Source organism: Engraulis encrasicolus, chromosome 16 (genome assembly GCF_034702125.1).
Source record: "Engraulis encrasicolus isolate BLACKSEA-1 chromosome 16, IST_EnEncr_1.0, whole genome shotgun sequence".
Lineage (NCBI taxonomy): Eukaryota > Metazoa > Chordata > Actinopteri > Clupeiformes > Engraulidae > Engraulis > Engraulis encrasicolus.
The window spans coordinates 36,564,091-36,587,234 of NC_085872.1; positions in this window are offsets into that span (position 1 = coordinate 36,564,091).

A 23,144-nucleotide genomic window follows, 5' to 3' on the forward strand; every position below is an offset into this window, starting at 1 on the left:
GGTTGATAGTCCAGAAGAGGACCCCTGTGCCTTGTATATGACTCAGGCTAAATGTGCACGCTTCTTGTGCAGCCAGCGAGGCAGTTCCATTGAGGTTACAGCGACAGCTCCTTCTTGGCATGGTCCTCGGGGTGGGTAGGAGACATCACTTTGAAGTCTGACGAGAGACCCGAGCAGCTTGATTGATATGGCTTGAGGAGCTGTTTCGAAAGCCATGGTGAGGCAGATTTTACAATTTTGCTGGAACTATGATGTCACCACATTTCCACTATAAAGTCTCCTCGAGCAACCATAATGGATTTTCAGGCCCTCTATTTATTTCGCTTCTTTATTTCATTATTTCCGGACTGCAGGGAAGACCATTGCGCTCGCCAGATTTGGTGCCTGCATTTCATTTCTTCTCCATGAAAAAAAAATTACATGTTTTTTCTATGTCACTTTTTTTTATCTGCCTCTCCATCACAACACTGCTCTGCGGCTCTACGACTGCCAAGCAGCTTGTTCGCGTGTTTTTCATGTTCTCGTAGCATTGCTTCTTCTTCTTTCCTCTCTTCTCTCTCTCTCTCTCTCTTTTTAACGTACTATTACCTCTGACACAAATTCTGAGCATTTCTCATTCCAGGGCCCTTCAGGCTTGTTTTCAACAAGTTCCAAAGTAGTTCTTAAACCACTGCCAGCGCAATGTAGCAATCAACCTTCTGATTAAGCAATCAAGACACAGTTGGAACAATTTGCTGACACCTGCTTGGCTTGGCCTCTACTTAAGGGCATTGGCTGAAGTACTTTGTATAGCTCCACCACAGACCTGCGAGGCGGTGCTCAAGAGAACTCTGCCACTCCCAATGACTTACTGTAGGCAACAAGACATACAGTACAAGTAGACAGGAACAAATAGCAGAATGTGGTTCATTTTGTTGATGGAATTGGCCCTATCGTGGCCTAACGGTGGGGCACTGGGTTACTACGCCGGCGACCCGGGTTTGACTCCGGCCCGGGTCATTTGTCAGTCATTCCCCATCTCTCACTCCCCACTCGTTTCCTGGCCCTCTCTCACTATCACTATCACAAATAAAGCCATAAAAAAAACCGTAGAAAATACCTAAAAAAAACAATTGTCGATGGAGTTCAAGTATAGGCAAAATTCTCACACATTCATAATATATTCCATATTCCAACATATTTTAATGTCTTTTCAGCACGATTAGTTATTGGCATATTTGTGTTTTCTTAAAGTTTCACAAGTCAGTGTGAAACCCATAGCATGTTTATACCCAGCTGGGACAAGTCAATTTAGAAAAGAACAAGCTTTTTGTGGCACTTTTTGCTTGATTGTGATTGGGTGATTAACATCAGAACATGCAGCATAAATATGCATGCTTCCACCAAGGACATTCACATAATATCTCATTTACTTGAGACTTGATTTGTAATTTCTCTACACTACATGCTGTGTTCCTTCTCCATTCAGATCAGTGTGATCTCCAGTCCCAAAATGAAAGCTAGAGAGTAAAGCAAAACTGATTGATGTTGTAGGGCACAGCACAGGCCACTACACACCTCCCTCCATGGCTGTATAGGCCTGATAGTAAGTCTGAGTTCAACTTTCATGCTCATGGTGAATGTGAAAACAACGGCCCGCAATGCCATGCAAACAGTGTTATTAAAAGTCTATGCGATTCCCATTATAACATGCTATCTAAATCGCATTGGTGGTGCCGATATAATACGAGAGGAGAATCAAAGGAGCAGCAGGGTTGTGGAGATCAATGCGATAACCCTGATCTACATCTGCCGCACAGGAGGCAGCGGAGGGCAGCAGCTCGGTGGCTATTGTTTGCTACCCCTTACAAATACAAATATGAGACACCGGGGGCACGGGGTCGTGCATGGGTCTCCCGCCAGGTATGTGGTCCGCTTTGTTTGGAGCTTCCTAGCTTTGCTCTAATGTGAATGACCTCGGCTGTGCTAATCCCTCGACCCCCTGCGCTGCCCGCCTCCCGGCAGTTCCCCCTCCAAACGCCTTCGCCGCGGCGTGGTGCCAGTAGGGGGCATCTGGCACGTAATCCTCTCAGTGCTGTCCATCACTCGGCTCTCACATGGTTATTTTATGGCCCCCGGATAATGGGCCCTGTTCACAACAACAACACCCACCGCCGCCGCCGCCGCCAATGCCGACAACAGGGTTTTTTTTGCAAAGGCCGCTGCTTGGTGAAGCCCAACGGTCGGAGCTGAGCTGAGCTGAGCTGAGCTGAGTCGAGCCAAGCGTTCCAATCGAGCTGAACAAGCCAAGCGAACTAGTGACAAGGCTGGTGACTTGTCCCTGACTTAATAATGAAAGAAGGGGAAAGGGGAGAGAAAAAATTGGTCCACAGGACACCCGGGACCCTCATTAGTTGAAATTCTTGGGATGGAGTCCTCCAGGCAGGGTCCATCACATGCATGCCACCCTTGACCACGTGCCCGAGCCCGGGGTGTCAGCCAGGGGTGAGGGTCATGTCTGTGTGAGCCTATTGCTGGGCGAATTAGCGACCATTCCCCCCTCTAACCATCTGTTTAAGTGGATTTGAAATGCCAAGCTCACTGGGTGGTATTTTATCTCGCCAAAATGAGCGCACATCTGTAAGTCACACATATGAGGGACTTAGCCTACAAATTACTGAAATGCTGTCTAATTTCATCCTGTTGGTGTTACTGTTGGTGGGTACAAAAAAATATCATAACCCTTTATCTCTCATTGCTGATAATTCACGGCAACGCTCAGCGCCTTTTATCAAGTCTATTCCAGAATGATCCAGTGCATGAGCAACACTTTGAAGGTATACCCAGACGTGCTGACTGCTTCCCCTGTGCCTCGGCTCATGTCTCGTCTCTGCCTCCGGCATGTTAAGCTTGTGCAATGAGATGCCTTTTACAAAGAGAATTGCATATCAGCCTTGGCACTGGCAAACAAGTATGTGTGCAGCCCTGCGCACTGCTCAGAACCACATGCAGGAGATTGCCATGCGGGGAATGCAAACCATTGGCTTATCCTTGGTAGCAGAGGGTGGAGCTTGTACATAGAAAACATTGTTACTAACCAAATATAGATTCTGTCCAAAGTTACTATTTCATCAAATGTGTTTGCATGTTTTTATTTATTTGCTGGTTGGTTTTTGTTTTATTCAGCGACCCAATGCGTTGCACAACGGCTGACCTACATGCTTTGTGAGCGAGTCTAAATAAAGGCGAGACTGAGCCGCTCAACGCTCTGAACCAAGAGTGCTGGTGGTGCGCATATGCCATTTCAACACAAGCAAACTAACTGTGAGTGCTGGCGAGGGGCTTGCTCAGATCAGAGGATATTTCCCAGTGGAAGACTTTTTACAGTCTCTAATGTGCCCTCTATTACTGTGCCTCCACCCGATGAATGGCAAATATCTCCCTGTGGTGCATTCAAAGCAATCTACAAACAACGGCAGCACAATCACTAGGCCGGTTGGTCCACACCCCTCATTCAGACTGCCCATCTGGTTTGTGGAGTTCTCCACCCGGCCTTTGCCTTAGGGAAGTGGTCTGAAGCACACACAGGCTGTCTCGGCTCCTCACTTGGCCAGATATGGGGTAATTGAGTTTGAAATGTGCGTCAGGTGAATTAATCCGCTCAACGTACATGTCGATTTGGATCTGAAACAGCTCATCAGGATATCAAAACTGTGGACAAAAAAGAAAAGAAAAAAGAAAAAAATTCACAAACAGGGTTTTTTTTTTCGTCCAGAAAATTATGCTTTCCAGCTCAGAGGAGATGCACTACGAGGGAGGCGGTGTTTATTTAGTTTTTTCCCCCGTATATGCAATGCTTAATGTCCCATTTATTTGGAACGTTAAAGAACATTGATCACTCAAAGTCATTTAATGTATAAGAAGGAACGTTAATGACCTGACTCATGATGGGATTTAAAATACTAATAAAGTTTATCAAATATTGCTTGGAATGAGAAAAAATAAGCAGCAGGATTCCTCACCAGAATGTTTTAAGAATTCAGTTTTTTCGGATAGTATAAAAAGTTAAACCTGTCTAGAATATGACATAGAATATGTTAAAACATGTTACCATACTGGTAATTAATGTTGACACAAAGTGTCAAGTGTCATTCTTTTAATACTGCCAAGCCTGCTGTTGCAAAGGCAAATGATTCTGCAGGTGTTTATACTCCCATACAAGTATCTGTCAGTTGTTGTAGTGCTGCCCAGGTGTATGCCTTGCAGCTGTTAGACCTTCAATAGAATGAATGAATGAATGAATGAATGAATGAATGAATGAATGAATGAATGAATGAATGAATGAATGAATGAATGAATGAATGAATGAATGAATGAATGAGCTATGAAGCCTGTGACAAACATTGTGACAATGACACCTGTGACAAACATTTTCACATTATCATGTAAACAATTCCATAAAATTGAGGAAAAAATGCTCCACACCATTCAATTTATGTACCCCTGTCTCTGGATCGGGCTACACTGAAATACGTCACATGTGGGGAAAATATTTAACTACTGTACATAGCAACACACCAGATTGTTTCATCATGTTGGTAGGCATGCATGGCACGGAGGAGCACTAATGGCAGTGGACCTGTCCACTCGCACGCTGATCCAATCGAATTCTTCCCCCCGATGACTGATTTTCATTTAAAAATGAGCGGTACAAATAAATGAAGACCTGACTTTAGACTTTATTACCAAGCATACGAGATGCACAGTATGTGTTCAGTGGATGACTTTAACCCTTGTAAGGTCTTTTCAGTTTTTAGCTTGAGAAAAATAGTACCAGTTATTACTCTTTCACATTGAGATTCACTGGCTTTGGCTCATTTTCAGTGAGGAAAATCTGAAAAAAAAAAATAGTGCCCCCCCCCCCCCCTTGCAGACCCCCCCTCACTAACCCCCCCTGCACATTTCTATTACACAGGAGGTGTTCTCGGGTCATTTTGACCCGTATCACTTTGGGGGGCTTATACATCAATATTTTCTAAACTCTCTGATACAACAGTGATCACATGTTGAGTAGACAAGGCAGAGGGTGTAGTATGTGGAAAAAGGAGTGCAGACATTGTTCGGTCCTTTAGCTGTGCATCAATGTTTCAACCTTATGTGATAAGAGCACTGGTTCAATCCGAGAGCTTGGATTGAGTTTACTCACTTTCTTCACTGTCTCCTTATCTTTCTCTCTTTGTATCTCCCACTCTCAAAAACATAAATAAACAGAAAGTCACAGGCAGGGTGAGGGGAACATGATGGTGAATATGAGCTTTGCTTTTTCCATTTTTTCATTATTTTTCTATATGCCAGGGTCAAATTGACCCAAACACCTTCTATGTAACCAAAACACGAACACCTTACAAAGGTTAAATCAAGTGAGAATGTGATCTGACCGTGTGTACAGGGGGAAGTGTCAGCAGATCCCAGTGCTAAGCGAAGGAAATGGCTCCCTCCACTGTGCAATAAAACAACTGAAAAAAAGGTTTGTGTCCTCAGGCAAGCAGGTTGGGGCTGAAGGCATTAAATCACAAAGCCTGCCCTGATATTACACGTAGTATGGGTTCTTTAAAAAGCAGACCAGTTGACCTGAAGCAAGTAGTGCACTCCTCACATGGACTTTACAAAGCGGAGCATTGCATGGCACCCCTGGACCCTGATACTTTCACCTCACCTATAAAAATCTGCCCAGTGCTCACACAACCTTCTGGACTCATAGGCAGAAAAATGGTCCTCAGTAAAGCAGATGCACTTGCACTCGCACTTGGACTTGTACATGCACTTGCTGCATCACCATTGACATATTATAATATAATGCCTCCTTCATCACTGCATTACGTAATCACTGCAAGTCATTGCACATGGCATGCTACAGTTATTGCATTACAGCTTTTCTTGATTGTTTACACTTTCTTTTACGTGACACATAATTCTGAAAACCTGAAAGGAAACTATACTTGCTCTTTACTCATTTTTTAAAAGTCATACAGCGATGGATGCTGTTTGGCTCCATTTGAGGTTAATAGCTGGTGATATGTGTTTCAGGGGTGGGTTTGGTGTGTGGGGGCAAACACATCTGGGTGTGTGTGTGTGTGTGTGTGTGTGTGTGTGTGTGCATGTGTGTGCGTGTGTGTGTGTGTGCGTGTGTGTGTGTGTGTGTGTGTGTGTGTGTGTGTGTGTGTGTGTGTGTGTGTGTGTGTGTGTGTGTGTGTGTGTGTGTGTGTGTGTGTGTGTGTGTGTGTGCTGGGTGTGGGTTGTAGTGTATCTCTGTGTTAGTGCTGCTGCCGGTGTGTGGTCATGTGTTTCAGGAGTTGACTTCAAGCCAGCCGATCAGCTACTTTGTGACTTCTTCACCTGACCCTGTGGCTGGTGGACACGGTCAAATGCATGCACACCTGTCACCTGATTCACAGAGCATCGCACCCAAATGCACCCGTCTGCAAACACACATACTGTGCCCACTCCACATGCACAAACTCACTTGTGCACCTGCCAGTGAGCATCTGTGAGCCAGTGAGGTGCACTGTGGACTGTGTGTGTCTTGCATGGCACGCCGCCTGGACATGTTTGTACAAAATTATCAAACATTCATTATTACAAATAATTAGTCATTTAAAGGGACACTGTGTGAGATTTTTAGTTGTTCATTTCCAGAATTCATGCTGCCCATTCACTAATGTTACCTTTTTTATGAATACTTACCACCACCATCAAATTCCACACCATCAAAGTATTCATTATGCCTGGGAAAATTGCACTTTTCATACATGAAAAGGGGGATCTTCTCCATGGTCCGCCATTTTGAATTTCCAAAAATAGCAATTTTTAGCTGCAAAAATGACTCTACTTGGACCATACTAGAAAATACTTGTTTATTATTTCGAAAGCTTTCATGCAAAGATCAAATTTGGCATTGGCAGCCCAGTTTCAATGACCAGCATAGTTGCAGTACCCTTTTTGACCATTTCCTGCACAGTGTCCCTTTAAAAATATTTTTGTCAGTCACACAATGGTGAAGTTAGTATGTTGACACATACCTTATATACTGCACAGTATATAGATAGGCGTTGCTCTGTTGCGTTCCACAGATCTCTGATAGGTGCTAATTGAAACTCTTAACAAGTCTACTGCAGTATGAGGTAAATTACTATACGTGTTCCTTCAGTATGTCTACACAGACACCAGACACAGGGAACGAGGCTCATGGTGTTATACAGTATATGAATATAATATTAATAAATACTAATTTTCCTCCTCACAAGTTTAGCACAAGGCTTCAATGAGCGCTTTACATCACATAGACATTTTGTGCTTCCCGCCGACAACATGTTCATCTTTCATCATCAAAGTCCTGTCACATTGGATTTCTCAGGCGGCTTAGGCAGAATATTGTCTGTAAAATTTATATAAATGTATATAGGCCTACCGGTACATTTATTTAAATGAAAAATTACACATTTGTCAGATAAACACTATGTAAACCCAAGAGCGTTTCTCATACAGGACGGCATTGTCGTTGGTGGTCTTTGTGTTTGTGCTATGATCCAGTCTTACCTATTCAGCTTGTGAAATGTACTGAGGAGCATACTATTCTGAATATAAATCCCTTTACTACAGTACAACTGTGCCACTATGAATATGGATAATAAGAGTATTGTTTTGCACAGCGGGGTTGGCTGAGAGAATGGCTGTAAGAGAGGAGTGTTCCTCCTCTGCTCTGGCATTATGCTAGCGTGGTGGAGTCTCGGAGGTGAGAAGTGAGGCCGTGGGTGAGATGCACTTTCATGTACAGTCACGCTTTACACTCGGATAGTCCACCCACGCACGATCTGATATCGCCAAGTAATTAACACTCCTGGACCGATGTGAAAACGTTCGTCCAGGATTAATGTTATAGCCAACCAATCAGGGGTCATTAGAGGTGGGATCATTAGAGGTGGTACGTCATCAACAGGGCGACTAGCATTTCCAAATATTCGCATTATTTTGTGCCACCCAGAACGTTCTAAAGACGTTGAGGGGTACACTTCAGGGGTGCATTCGGCAACGCACCAGCTGTCATGGCGCCTCAGAGTTGTGTGCCCATATGTGCGTCCTCAAAGAGAAAAAATCCTACCGACAGACTTCCCACCGTTTCCCCAAAGAGCAGGCACTTCGCCGTGAATGGATAAATCACGTCAAGAGGGATCCTGGTCCATATTTCAAGGTAAGATGCGAAATTGTGTTCAATCATACGCATTAGCTAGCACAAATAAGCTAGCTCGCCAAACTTGTCATGACTCATGTAGCCTAATGAAGCGAATGCCTCGATGAAATAAAAAAAATATGAATGTGTAATTACACAACGCTACATTCATATGATATTTCCAGATCGCTATTTCAAGATTATGCTTTTAATTGTATGGTAAGCGATCCGATGGCCACTGATTTTGTGCTACCAGAACCAGTAGCATAGGGCAGGCCTACTTGTGCTAAAATCAAGTTGTTTTGCTAACGAACTAAAATGCATACCCTGCCTGGTATTTATGGTTACAGATCAACGCTGAGACCAAGGTTTGCTCTGAGCACTTTGAGAAGCAGTGTTTTGTAAAGACCGCCCGTGGTATCACAGAGCTTATAAAGGATGCTGTGGCAACTTTGTTCGCCTGGACTTCAGAGAGGCCAAAGAGGAGAATCATCATTCGCAGACCGAGGTTACTTTGTTCAGTCAATATTCAACTGACATGTGTCTACCAACCCTCATAATAATAATAATAATAATAATAATAATAATAATAATAATAATAGAGAATAGTTCACCATAGGAATAGCCTACATTTAAATTTAGACAAAAGACTGGAGAATTAATGTATGTGCTGGAGATATAAATTATTTGTTTGCATTGATCATGTCCTCCTGAGTCATGAGCCAAAGATTTCAAACTCTGATGTTATTACATTGCATTACATTTCACTTAGCTGACACTTTAATTTTATTCAAGCGACTTGGTTATTGTTTGTCAGGGTATTGGTTACAGTCCCTGGAGCAATGTGTCAATGAGCTGTGTTAGGTGCCTTTCTCAAGGATACTTCAGCCATGAAGATGTCAGTAGAGGTCAGGGGGATTCGAACCTGCAAATCCCAGATTTAAAGACCAACTCTCTAACCACTAGGCCACGGTTGCCCTGTGTATGTTGTGACTCTCCTGTCCTTTGTGTTTCTTTTTCAGTACGGATTCCATGGAGGTGGATGAAAACCAGCCTGATGTGAGAAGGGATGCCTTGAGGTAAGTTAATGAATTGTATTTAGTTGTGCCATAGTTTGTAATTCATTACTGCATTCAGTTTTATATCAGTTAGGAATTGACCGTTTGATTCACAACTAGTAGTGTTGTCTTGTTGTCCAGGACTGATACAGCATCACATTCATCCTGGACTGCTGTTACTTATCTTTAGCCCAGGACTGATACAGTGCCACATTCATCCTGGACTGCTGTTACTTATCTTTAGCCCAGGACTGATACAGTGCCACATTCATCCTGGACTGCTGTTACTTATCTTTAGCCCAGGACTGATACAGTGCCACATTCATCCTGGACTGCTGTTACTTATCTTTAGCCCAGGACTGATACAGCATCACATTCATCCTGGACTGTTGTTACTTATCTTTAGCCCAGGACTGATACAGTGCCACATTCATCCTGGACTGCTGTTACTTATCTTTAGTCCTGGACTGATACAGTGCCACATTCATCCTGGAGTGTTGTTGCTTATCTTTAGTCCTGGACTGATACAGCATCACATTCATCCTGGACTAGTGCTGCATATCTGTTAAGCTGCATAGCTATTTTGCTAGCAACTACCAACGTGCCCAAGAGTTAGCTTTACAGGGCATTCCAATCTAGCTAGGATAGTAATCAAGAAGTTTGTTATATCAATTTTAAGTCCGTTTTGACCAAATAGTTGCCTTTGGTGGGTAGAGTGGAGAAGTAGCAGACTGATGGCTGCCTTTTAGAGTAGTGTAGCCTGATAGCGCAATTAAAGCTTATTCATCAGCAGCTAATACTACCAGTTTAGCCATCTCAATTATGACAGAAAATCTGATTAGAGCAGCCTAGTGCAGACGTACTACTTCCACACCTTTATTTGTGCTATCAAAGTTTAAATAGAGGGGCAGAAGCTTAGTTCATCACTTTTGTCCTGGACCATGTTTCATCATCAGTCTCACTTACCACTACTTGTTAATCCAAGGCCGATACAACATTCCTTAATTTCCCTCTAAGATCGTTCAAGTTATACTCTACTCTACAGAACATTCATCCTGGAACTGTTGTTAAAGGTCCACTGTGTGAACTTTTTAGTTGTTTATTTCCAGAATTCATGCCACCCATTCACTGATGTTACCTTTTTCATGAATACTTACCACCACCATCAAATTCTAAGCATTCAATATGACTGGGAAAATGGCACTTTTCATACATGAAAAAAATCTTCGCCATGGTCCGCCATTTTGAAATACCAGAAATAGCCATTTTTAGCTGCAAAAATGACTATACTTGGGCCATTTTAGCCTACCTCATTACTTAGTAAACTTTCATGAAAAGATCAAATTTGGCAATAGGTAATCCAGTTTCAATGAACAGCATAGTTGCAGTACCTGTTTTGACCACACAGTGGTCAAAAAATGCACAATACTTATCTGTTGTCCAGGACTGATACAGCATCACATTCATCCTGGACTGTTGTTACTTATCTTTAGCCCAGGACTGATACAGTGCCACATTCATCCTGGACTGATACAGCATCACATTCATCCTGGACTGCTGTTACTTATCTTTAGTCCAGGACTGATACAGTGCCACATTCATCCTGGACTGCTGTTACTTATCTTTAGTCCAGGACTGATACAGCATCACATTCATCCTGGAGTGTTGTTACCCATCTTCAGTCCTGGACTGATACAGTGCCACATTCATCCTGGACTGCTGTTACTTATCTTTAGTCCTGGACTGATACAGTGCCACATTCATCCTGGACTGATACAGTGCCACATTCATCCTGGAGTGTTGTTGCTTATCTTTAGTCCTGGACTGATACAGCATCACATTCATCCTGGACTAGTGCTGCATATCTGTTAAGCTGCATAGCTATTTTGCTAGCAACTACCAACGTGCCCAAGAGTTAGCTTTACAGGACATTCCAATCTAGCTAGGATAGTAATCAAGAAGTTTGTTATATCAATTTTAAGTCCGTTTTGACCAAATACGTAGTTGCCTTTGGCGGGTAGAGTGGAGAAGTAGCAGACTGATGGCTGCCTTTTAGAGTAGTGTAGCCTGATAGCGCAATTAAAGCTTATTCATCAGCAGCTAATACTACCAGTTTAGCCATCTCAATTATGACAGAAAATCTGATTTGAGCAGCCTAGTGCAGACGTACTACAACCACACCTTATTTGTGTTTGTACTGAAGTCATAGTGACTTTGGTGTTAGTTAGTTACTCTAGTCATTACCAGTGTTGGGCAAGTTACTCAAAAACAGTAATGCATTACTGATCACATGTTACTGTCTTTTCAAAAATAATCCCTTTAGGGCTGCACAATTAATCGAAAAATAATCAAAATCGTGATAAAATAGTGAAATCGAGCTCATGATTTTAATCGTGATTTAATCGTGGCAACAGTGACCTATTTTTGAGAGCGTCCTTGAAGCCAGAACATACTGACAGGCTGGTGTTTCTGGCCAGAAATCTGTCCACTTAAGTTTCATGCTATTGCCTTTACATAATTATTACAATTCATTTTATTTTGCTCATCCCGTATGTAATTCATTCTTGGTTATATTTCATCTTGACATCATTTTCAATAAATTCTGCAAAAATCAATAATCGTTATTAATAATCGTGATGATGATTTTGACCAAAATAATCGTGATTATGATTTTTTCCATAATCGTGCAGCCCTAAATCCCGTACACTACAATGTTAATATTTAAAATGCATGGCATTACACTACAGTTGCATTACTTAAGTTACTTGCGCCAAGAGGACTGTAAGCCTCAATATGGATCTAACAAACATATCAGTATCAGGGTGGTACATTTCAGTATTCAAATAATTTAAATAATTAATACAATATGGTTCTAGCTGTGATTACATCACCTGACCTCTGCCACACAAAAAAATGTCATTGACCCATATGCTGTAAACAACATTTTTCTAATGTTTTGTTTTCTGATCTATTACAGGTGGAGCTTTCCCATGACCAAGAGATGAACGCTAAACTCAATAGTTTTTTTTTCTCCTCCTTCCTGCCTGCACTGTAGAAAAAAGTCAGTCAGTAAACAAAACAAATGATTGGATTTCACAGATTTGTTTATTACAATTTCAGAGAGAAGTGATGTATGCATAATAAAATACATTATTATATAATAATATATTATTTAGTATAATAAGATGATCTACTGTATGATGCACACTTAAAGCATGAGAGATTTGTAGAAATAAACATCAATTCAATGTATGTTTCCTATTTCACTTGTGACTGAATTTTTCATAATTTCAGAATAATGGGCCTTGGACGTTTGTTAACATTGCACTCACTGCCCACATCTGGTTAACAGAGCCTACTAGTGTCATGGGTATGACGCCATCATATATGGAACTCTTTTATTCTCCTTATCGCACGTTCAACACGAATACGAAGTCTTGCGCTTGTTTGTGTTTCTGGTACTTCATCTGCATTGAAAGTGCCACTTGGGCCTAAAAAGGGTGGAGTCACAAGGGAGACATTTCATTTTGATAGCATTTCCTTAATCAGAAACCCTTTGTCTGCCATGACTAAATCGCCTTCTTCAAGCATTGCCAGGATGCCGGACAATTCTGTAATCTCCTTGTCGGATATGGAGCCTGTGTACAGGTCACTAACGAATGACACCTCACCAGACGGGGCAATACCAATCAGGCCTTTTGAAAGTTGGGTTGCCCTTGTAATGGGAATAGATTTCGGAGTTAAGTACCTTCGAACTAGGCATTTGCACATATATTTCTGTACAGTCTAGAATGACTCTGGTGTCTGGGTAAGTGTTTTGAAAACAAGTAGGCATACATTCATCTACTGTGGCTTTTGAAGGCCAAATGGGGAGAGATCCTAAAATGTATAGATAGTTAGTCCAGGTGACACAGATTCTGCTCACAGTTGACTGTGACACACCAAAGCGCACCGCAAGGTCCTGCTCAGCAAAACCCTGTCTGAGGCGAAAGAGAGAGAAATAACTGGTCCATAGTTGCTAGTTTGGGGATATTAAATGCCTGTCTAATGACCTGTACCCCTGTTTGTTTAAGCCTGACTCCATCCAACTATGCTTGTGGCTGTGGGCTATAGAGCCATATATACAGCTTTAAAGGTGGCATAGTCTGGGAATCCTGTGTAAAATGACATCTGACTATCATCACTGGAATCTTGACACACTGAACACTTTATCTTGAAAGGGACACTGTGCAGGAAATGGTCAAAAAAAGGTACTGCAACTATGCTGCACATTGAAACTGGGCTGCCTATTGCCAAATTTGATCTTTACATGAAAGTAATAAACAAATATTTTCAAATATGGTCCAAGTACAGTCATTTTTGCAGCTAAAAATGGCTATTTTTGGAAATTCAAAATGACGGACCATGGAGAAGATCCCCCTTTTAATGTATGAGAATGGCAATTTTAGTCATAATGGATACTTAGAATTTGATGCTGGTGGTAAGTATTCATGAAAAAGTTAACATTAGTGAATGGGCAGCATGCATTCTGGAAATAAACAAATAAAAATCTCACACAATGTCCCTTTAAGTTGTGCTATTAACTTGTCTTGCTCTATGATGTGCTTGCGTGCCGCCTCAAGTTGTCCCTCTGGTGTCAGAGGTGGAACAGCATAATCATGGTATGGCTGTGGAGGAGGTACATCTGTGCTGGAGGGACAACAAGACAACACTACTAGTTGTGAATCAAACGGTCAATTCCTAACTGATATAAAACTGAATGCAGTAATGAATTACAAACTATGGCACAACTAAATACAATTCATTAACTTACCTCAAGGCATCCCTTCTCACATCAGGCTGGTTTTCATCCACCTCCATGGAATCCGTACTGAAAAAGAAACACAAAGGACAGGAGAGTCACAACATACACAGGGCAACCGTGGCCTAGTGGTTAGAGAGTTGGTCTTTAAATCTGGGATTTGCAGGTTCGAATCCCCCTGACCTCTACTGACATCTTCATGGCTGAAGTATCCTTGAGAAAGGCACCTAACACAGCTCATTGACACATTGCTCCAGGGACTGTAACCAATACCCTGACAAACAATAACCAAGTCGCTTGAATAAAATTAAAGTGTCAGCTAAGTGAAATGTAATGCAATGTAATAACATCAGAGTTTGAAATCTTTGGCTCATGACTCAGGAGGACATGATCAATGCAAACAAATAATTTATATCTCCAGCACATACATTAATTCTCCAGTCTTTTGTCTAAATTTAAATGTAGGCTATTCCTATGGTGAACTATTCTCTATTATTATTATTATTATTATGAGGGTTGGTAGACACATGTCAGTTGAATATTGACTGAACAAAGTAACCTCGGTCTGCGAATGATGATTCTCCTCTTTGGCCTCTCTGAAGTCCAGGCGAACAAAGTTGCCACAGCATCCTTTATAAGCTCTGTGATACCACGGGCGGTCTTTACAAAACACTGCTTCTCAAAGTGCTCAGAGCAAACCTTGGTCTCAGCGTTGATCTGTAACCATAAATACCAGGCAGGGTATGCATTTTAGTTCGTTAGCAAAACAACTTGATTTTAGCACAAGTAGGCCTGCCCTATGCTACTGGTTCTGGTAGCACAAAATCGGTGGCCATCGGATCGCTTACCATACAATTAAAAGCATAATCTTGAAATAGCGATCTGGAAATATCATATGAATGTAGCGTTGTGTAATTACACATTCATATTTTTTTTTATTTCATCGAGGCATTCGCTTCATTAGGCTACATGAGTCATGACAAGTTTGGCGAGCTAGCTTATTTGTGCTAGCTAATGCGTATGATTGAACACAATTTCGCATCTTACCTTGAAATATGGACCAGGATCCCTCTTGACGTGATTTATCCATTCACGGCGAAGTGCCTGCTCTTTGGGGAAACGGTGGGAAGTCTGTCGGTAGGATTTTTTCTCTTTGAGGACGCACATTTGGGCACACAACTCTGAGGCGCCATTACAGCTGGTGCGTTGCCGAATGCACCCCTGAACTGTACCCCTCAACGTCTTTAGAACGTTCTGGGTGGCACAAAATAATGCGAATATTTGGAAATGCTAGTCGCCCTGTTGATGACGTACCACCTCTAATGATCCCACCTCTAATGACCCCTGATTGGTTGGCTATAACATTAATCCTGGACGAACGTTTTCACATCGGTCCAGGAGTGTTAATTACTTGGCGATATCAGATCGTGCGTCCAGCACAGACAGATGGCTAGTTGAAATCCAGTCTAATTCTGTTTATTGTTTACTCACTCACTGTCCTCTTACTTTCATCAAACCCACCTCATAGCCTAAGCAGGTCCATTGCCGACCCCTCCCCGTCTCTATCCCAATTTGCTTCCTGTCCACCTCTCACACTGTTCTATCAAATAAAGTCAAAAAAGAAAAGAAAAATGGAAGTAAGTGAACCGCCAGCAGCATTGGCCAAGCATGTAAATGCACTGGGGTGACACACATGTGAGTGCTTAATTAATCATTTCAGTAGGCCAATGAAATGAGATAACTTTGGGAAACGAAGTGGCCTGAACTAATTAAAAGAGAGAGGAAACCAACCAAACTAACTTGATACACATTAACAATACCAAGAGGAAAGGAGATTCCCAAGGACATGATAAAGAGGATGTGACAGCCCATCAGTTTGTGGAGAGATGTAAGAGAATCTCCAAAAGTGTCCAGCCCCATCCATCAGCTGCAAGACAGATTATTTACAAATGGAGGGCCTAAAATATGACAGCAACTTAGTCTAGAATTGGGTGCCCATCAAAACCATCACCCAGAGGCACCAGAAAAACGTTCAGTCAAGTAAAGGCCAACCCACACATCACCTGTACGGAGTGGCAGACCTCTCTGACTGCATCTGGGAAAACTGTGCATGAGTCTACGATCATATGACAATTGAATCGCCATGGCATTCATGGGAGGGTTGCTAAGGAAGCCTCTGCTCTCAATAAAGGACACGGTTGCCCATTTTAACTTTGTCAGAGAGCACCATGATAAACCAGAGGCCTTCTCCGATCCATTCTACTAACAGAACAAAGACAAAAACATTTACATACTTTCCCATGCTACATTTTCAGTTTTTGTAAAATAAACCACATTTGATGAATTACATAAAGGGAAAATATCTCTGTTGGTGTGTTAAGTATTTGGGAAGGAGAGGGTGCTTTACAAATTAACATTTGGATGTCTGGAAGCCCCTTAAAGCGATGGTTCGGAGTAGAATCACCCTAATGCCATTTGAACCGTGACACCCATCCACCTTTACACCCGAAGTGTTTTCTGCCGCAGATTTACATCAACAGAGTTGCCGTGTTATTCGATGTTTATTCCGGTTAGCTTGACTCAAGCGCATATGGATACTGGGCACCGTCTCCAAACTTTCCCCACAAAAATAACATGTCATTACACCAAACTTCTGCAGTAGCACAAATATGGTCTGTACTCACGAAACGAAGCATTTGGAAGTTTGGAAATAGTCCAGGAGTTTAGTATTATCAACACAAGCTGAATAGCTTCTCTGCTGCTAAAGCTGTGCCAACGTTACTTCCGTCATATGAGACAAGCCCGTAAAAGTCTTCAACAAACTTCCAGACGAGAGTGTTAAAAAAGTTTTCACTGAATTGTGATTAAGGCTTATATTTTCAAGGCAATACTTAAAAGATATTTCAAATCTTACCTACTATCAATTAGACAAGGATTTTCGTTATCAATACTGATGCTGAATTCACTTTTCATTGTGCATATTATGAGCTTCGTTGAGGACTCTTACATGCTTGTCTTAGATGACGGAAGTAACGTTGGCGCAGCTTTAGCAGCAGAGAAGCTATTCGGCTTGTGTTGATAATAATAAACTCCTGGACTATTTCCAAACTTCCAAATGCTTCGTTTCGTGAGTACAGACCATATTTGTGCTACTGCAGAAGTTTGGTGTCATGACATGTTATTTTTGTGGGGAAAGTTTGGAGACGGTGCCCAGTATCCATATGCGCTTGAGTCAAGCTAACCGGAATAAACATCGAATAACACGGCAACTCTGTTGATGTAAGCCTGCGGCAGAAAACACTTCGGGTGTAAAGGTGGATGGGTGTCACGGTTCAAATGGCATTAGGGTGATTCTACTCCGAACCATCGCTTTAAAGCACACTTTTCCACCAGTGGAACGCTGCAATACTCACAGAAAAATGGTGTATAGTAACTTACTTTAGTATTACACCACTATGACAGTGCACAGGGCCTTTGGTATATGACGACTTGGTCGTTGCTATTCTGGGAACAGCTAATTTATAACAGGGGCCATGACTTACTGGGTTAAATAAGTTTATTTTAATGTTTTTGTTCCTCCAACCTTGAAGATGAAATGCTAATTGGTTGTGTGTGTGTGTGTGTGTGTGTGTGTGTGTGTGTGTGTGTGTGTGTGTGTGTGTGTGGTCTACAGATCTGTGGACTGACAAAAAGAAGGGCCAAGCAATTCACAACATTTTGCTCAATATCTTGCATCATTGGGAGCCTCTTCATATGGAAACGCAGGTGCCACCTTTATCCATAGGACATTATGAACAGAAGATTCTAGTGCTGTATTTGACTCCTTTTAAACCAAATTTGGATTGTGCCATGAAAATTGTATATCTGTCAATCCAAATAAGGAAGTAAAATGTGTGTGTGTGTGTGTGTGTGTGTGTGTGTGTGTGTGTGTGTGTGTGTGTGTGTGTGTGTGTCTGTGTGTGTCTGTGTGTGTCTGTGTGTGCGTGTGTGTGCACATGCGCATGAAAGACTGAATTAAATGAATAGCTGTGTTTGGCCCTTCCATTGCGCTAATGGTAGGGCACTGGCCTGCAATGTGGCCGACCCAAGTTCGATTCCGGCCCGGGTCCTTTGCCGACCCTTCCCTCTCTCTTTCTCCCCATGCTTCCTGTCAACATCTTCAAAAGCCCCCCAATATATATATATATAGCTGGGAATAGAAATACTAAATAGGATGGGGGAAAAAACTCTGATTCAAGTTCAAGTAGAAGTCTGGAAACCTAAAAATGCCCCCATTTCAATTAATCCGTACCAGAGAGCAGTTCATGACATAGGGTCTTCTTCTGAAATGTTGTCCTGGGGCATGGATTAAGATGAAATGAAAAGATTTCAAGTCTGCAGGCCTCTCTGTACCGGAACGTTCCCGGCCACGAGGCCTCTATCTTTATCTGTGACCCACATGACATTTCCTCGTGCCCCCGTGACCTTCACTGGCTAGATTGCCTGTATATGCTGTATAAGGGTTTGATCAGCTTGACATGTAAGACCCAATGGAAGCTTGACCTTTGACCTCAAAGACTCAAGATATATAGAGCATGTGTGCATGCATGTTTGTGATGAACATGACAGCAAACTTACAGACCTCCTGGATCCTGAAATCTTAAGAATCTGTTCAAGAGATCTGGAGATTACAGGGACACGCACGCAAGCGCACACACACGCATACGCATGCATGCAGGCGCATACGCATATGCATGCACGCGCATACTCATGCACACACGCACCACGCACACACGCGCGCGCGGGCACATGGGCACACACACACACACACACACACACACACACACACACACACACACACACACACACACACACACACACACACACACACACACACACACACACACACACACAGAACCCAGCAGTGACCTTGTTTCCCTTCAGGATATATCATGTCATTCATGAAGTCATGCCAAATCAGCGTCACTAAAATATGAGTGAGTCAAATCTAAACATCCCATTTCAGCGTGCCAGTACTTCATTGCATGTGCAGTAATGTGGGTATGCTTTTAATGCAGTGTCTGGAATCCAACACTAGTCAAAATGGAGGAGAAGTCACAGTGATATGTGAGAACATTGCCCCCTAGTGAAAGGTTTTGCTCTTTGGTTATAATTGAGACCATGCTGCCACTGCCAAAGCACGGGACTAGTGAAAATTCCATGGTAGTGAAACCCTGTAGTCCATGTTTTGTCATCTCATCGTCCAAGGTGTATTGTGCAATTGTTTACACACCATGCTTTTTATAAGCTCTTTCACTGGATCTTTTCAATAACTGACTTCAACACAATTTAAGTCAGAGCTGAAGTGAAGTCCTCTCCAGTAATGTCAACATGTGAGGTCATCCATAACATGGACTGGATATGACCTCAAGGAAGTGACAAATGTTGCAATAACAGCAAATTGAAGGTACCACGCAATGTGTCTTTCATATCATGTACAGTATAAATATTATCTTCCTTGCATGCTCTGAGTCTGTAACAATACCACTGACAGCCATTGTGTATGCTACAGTCTACTGTATATCATTCCTCGCATGAGTTTATTTCAAAAGACACCACTCATGAGGATAGCTAACTCTTTACACAGCGGTTCTCCAAAAGGCTGTGCATGGCACTGGGATCAAAGGGCCTATAAAAGAGTGCAGTTAGTTGTAACCTGACACGAGAACCGTACGGCAGCAGATGACCTTACAGTTCCACATATTTCAGCAGAAAACAGGAAACTGTAGCTGCAGCAGGCAAAATACCTGAAACATAGGGCCTCACAGAGTTAGCCTGATTATCATTGACTTTGAAATCTCATCGAGCCTTGGTCTGACCAAGAGCATAAGAATTAACATTTCCCAAACAGCATGGTTGACCCGCCTCCTTTAGTTTACTAATGGTTGTTTTGCTTCCTGACAAAGTAGGAGGAGTTCACGTTTTTTTAGGGAGCTCAGAAACGATATTTGTATTGCTCTTGGCCTGACTAGAAGAAACGCTGAAGGTGTTTTGTTACTAGGAGGGCACGGCCTGGCTATGTCCTCCGTTTTCCAGGGCAGCCATCTACAGCTGTATGAATGAATTTTCACCCAGGACTATTCCCAGGGTCTTGAAATCTGGAATGGTTCCACAACAATGAATTCAACTTATTGCAGTTGCCCATTCAGTCTGGCTGTGATCTTGAGGTGAGTTGTACCAAAGAGAGCTCCAGACACCTATGGTGAGCTGCACCTTGGCCAGTCTGAGCCAAAGACAGAATAATGTTTTTTGAAAAATGATTTATTTTTTTGAAGATTACACGGTCACAGAATCTAGATGCTTCGATATCTCGTATATTGCCTTTGAAATACAGTCCTTGTATTTTGTTGAAGTCATATTTTGTGTGCATGAAAGATTCATTTTGAACAATTATTTATGCACACAGAAATTAACTAAATCCTCATTTGGATGAACCACGGTGTCTTTTACAACCAACAAGTATGTTACCGTCTGCCATTATGCACATCGACCCATGCATTCATTTTGCACAATTGCGGAGAAAAAAAACGCGAGAACACAAGCCCACATTTAGCAACCATCACTCTTGATGAGACTGAGAAGGACCCTGCTGTGAACAAAGTGTGACAACAAGTGTCTCCTTTTAATCAGATGCACTGGCTGACAAAGCCCCCCTCGTGCGCTGTCTAATGTCATGGATGGGGAGAGAGTCAATGTGTTACTGTGTCACCCTCCTCAGCTTAACCTGAAATGAAGCAAATGGGGAACGTCCAGACAAAATAGATGAAACATCGCCGGTACTTTGAACCAAGGAGTCCTGCTGTGGAGCTTTGCGGAAGCCTGGAGCTTTGTCTCTTCCCCCCGTCCCTCAGAAGCGTAAATGTCAAAAGCAGGACCTGCCAGGGGCTAGGGAGGAGAGATACTGCCTCCAGAGCACGCTGGCATATTCTGGCTGATGGGAGATAAAGGGATGCCCTCTGAGAGGCCCAGCATGATGAGTATAGCTGAGGGCACACCATGCCAACCAACCTGGGTGCCAATCAGCAGACGAGGAGCAGCACCACAGCACACAGGGCTGAGCCAGCAACTCTGATGAATAAGACGGATGGGGCTGTTCCCAATCTAAACATACTTGTTTGTGGTTTATTATTATTTATATTATTTTAATTTGAATTCATCATCGTCATCATCATCATCATCATTATATTAATATAATAATTGTCCTTCTTATTATTAGTAGTATTATTGTTGTTATTATTTTTTATACTTTTGTAATATTGGAAGAAGAAGAAGAAGAAGAAGAAGAAGAAGAAGAAGAAGAAGAAGAAGAAGAAGAAGAAGATAATCATGATGAAAAGACAAATGCAAATGAATAACATGAGGAGATGGGGAAATCCAGACAATCAGATTTCCCCCCAAGATGCTTTTGTGGCATTCTGTCCCACAGTTGAGTAAAGGTCAGCCACCCCAAATTTCATAAGAGGACAATTTCGGAGGAATCCTGTTAGGGGCATCTGAATGGGGACAAAGCTTCTAAAAGCTGGACTGGCAAGAGCCTTAAGCAATACTGGGGCGCATGGAAGCCTCTCTAATTTCATTGTGTGTCTCTAATGTCACTGCATGTTTTACTTATTCTATGCATGTGACAAATAAACTCCTTGCATCCTTGTGTTCACGTTTTGGAACTGAAATGTATGGTTACTGCCCATGAACAGTGTTTTCAAATTGCTGATGCCAATCGTAATGCAACTGTTAATTAAACAGCATACTGTATGACATAATAACCAAATGACTAACAGGCCTTGAGAATTTACTTGCCCAGTCATGTCCCAACCCTATGCATGCCCAAGGACGATTCAGGGTAAGCTTAGGTATCACCTCCTGATCAATTTATAATATTATATTAAAATGTTTGTTCGACTGTTCCAATCCATTCAACTATTCTGCTTTATCATATTGCTTATCTATGGTGATAAGTGCTTTCCATGTGCATGTATTTCCATGTTATGATACAGCACATGTAATGCACAATGGAATTCAATTCTGCCCTTAAACCATCACACGCATGGGGATAATGGACCAAATATTTGTCCCCTAAGTCACAAGGAAGGAGGAGAATTCCTTATTTAGGCTACTGCTATCAGTTTGGGAAATCATCAGGGCTGGACTGGGACCAGAAAAAGGCCCGGACATTGTTGCACGGTCCCTTCAAAATTATGGGCTTTTGGATTTCCGCTCTTCTACCCTTACCTTAAAACTGTCTATGTGTTTGCTGAAAATCTGTACTCTTTAATGAAAAAGAGTTCGAGAGTGTGGTGTCCATTTTTTATATCCAATCCATTTTTTGCTTAATGGCCAACCGTAAATAAAGCATAGGTACTAGCTCTGGGTTTGATTTTGCCTCGTCCAACAAGCAGGCTGTCAATTTGGATGACCAGAACTAAAGTACCGTACTCTTCCACAAAACAGGGTTATATTAAAAGCACTGAGTTCCTTTCCAAAAAACAACTCATTCCCACTGTCTACCTGAAATTAAACATGATATATTATTCTTATGATCTCATGACTGTGTTTTCTATAGGGAATGGTTACAGAATTTGAAGGACCTTGTAAACTTTCATTATGCCAAAATCAATCTATCGGCATGGGCCAAACCATGATGTCTTCCATTCTGACAGTTTTAGGTTATTCGTCTTAATTTCCACGTCATTTTGTTCAGTAGGCGTACAGCAAGTGTCCTGCAGTATAGTCATCATTCTGTGACGTAAACAAATAATCTCAGTACACTTACAGCACGCACAAAAGAGGGGAAGGGAAAGGATTGTCTGAGTCCATTACAACACTTGAACTCCCCAAAACAACATGGCCTAAAGAGAATGCAATATTATTATCCCTCATGAAACTTGGGTCAACATAATAATGATGATAATAATAGCCCAATAATAATAATGATAATAATGATGATGACAATGATAGTCCGTTAATAATAACAATAATAATAATAAGCATTATTATTATTATTGTTATTATTATTATTATTATTATTATTATTATTATTATA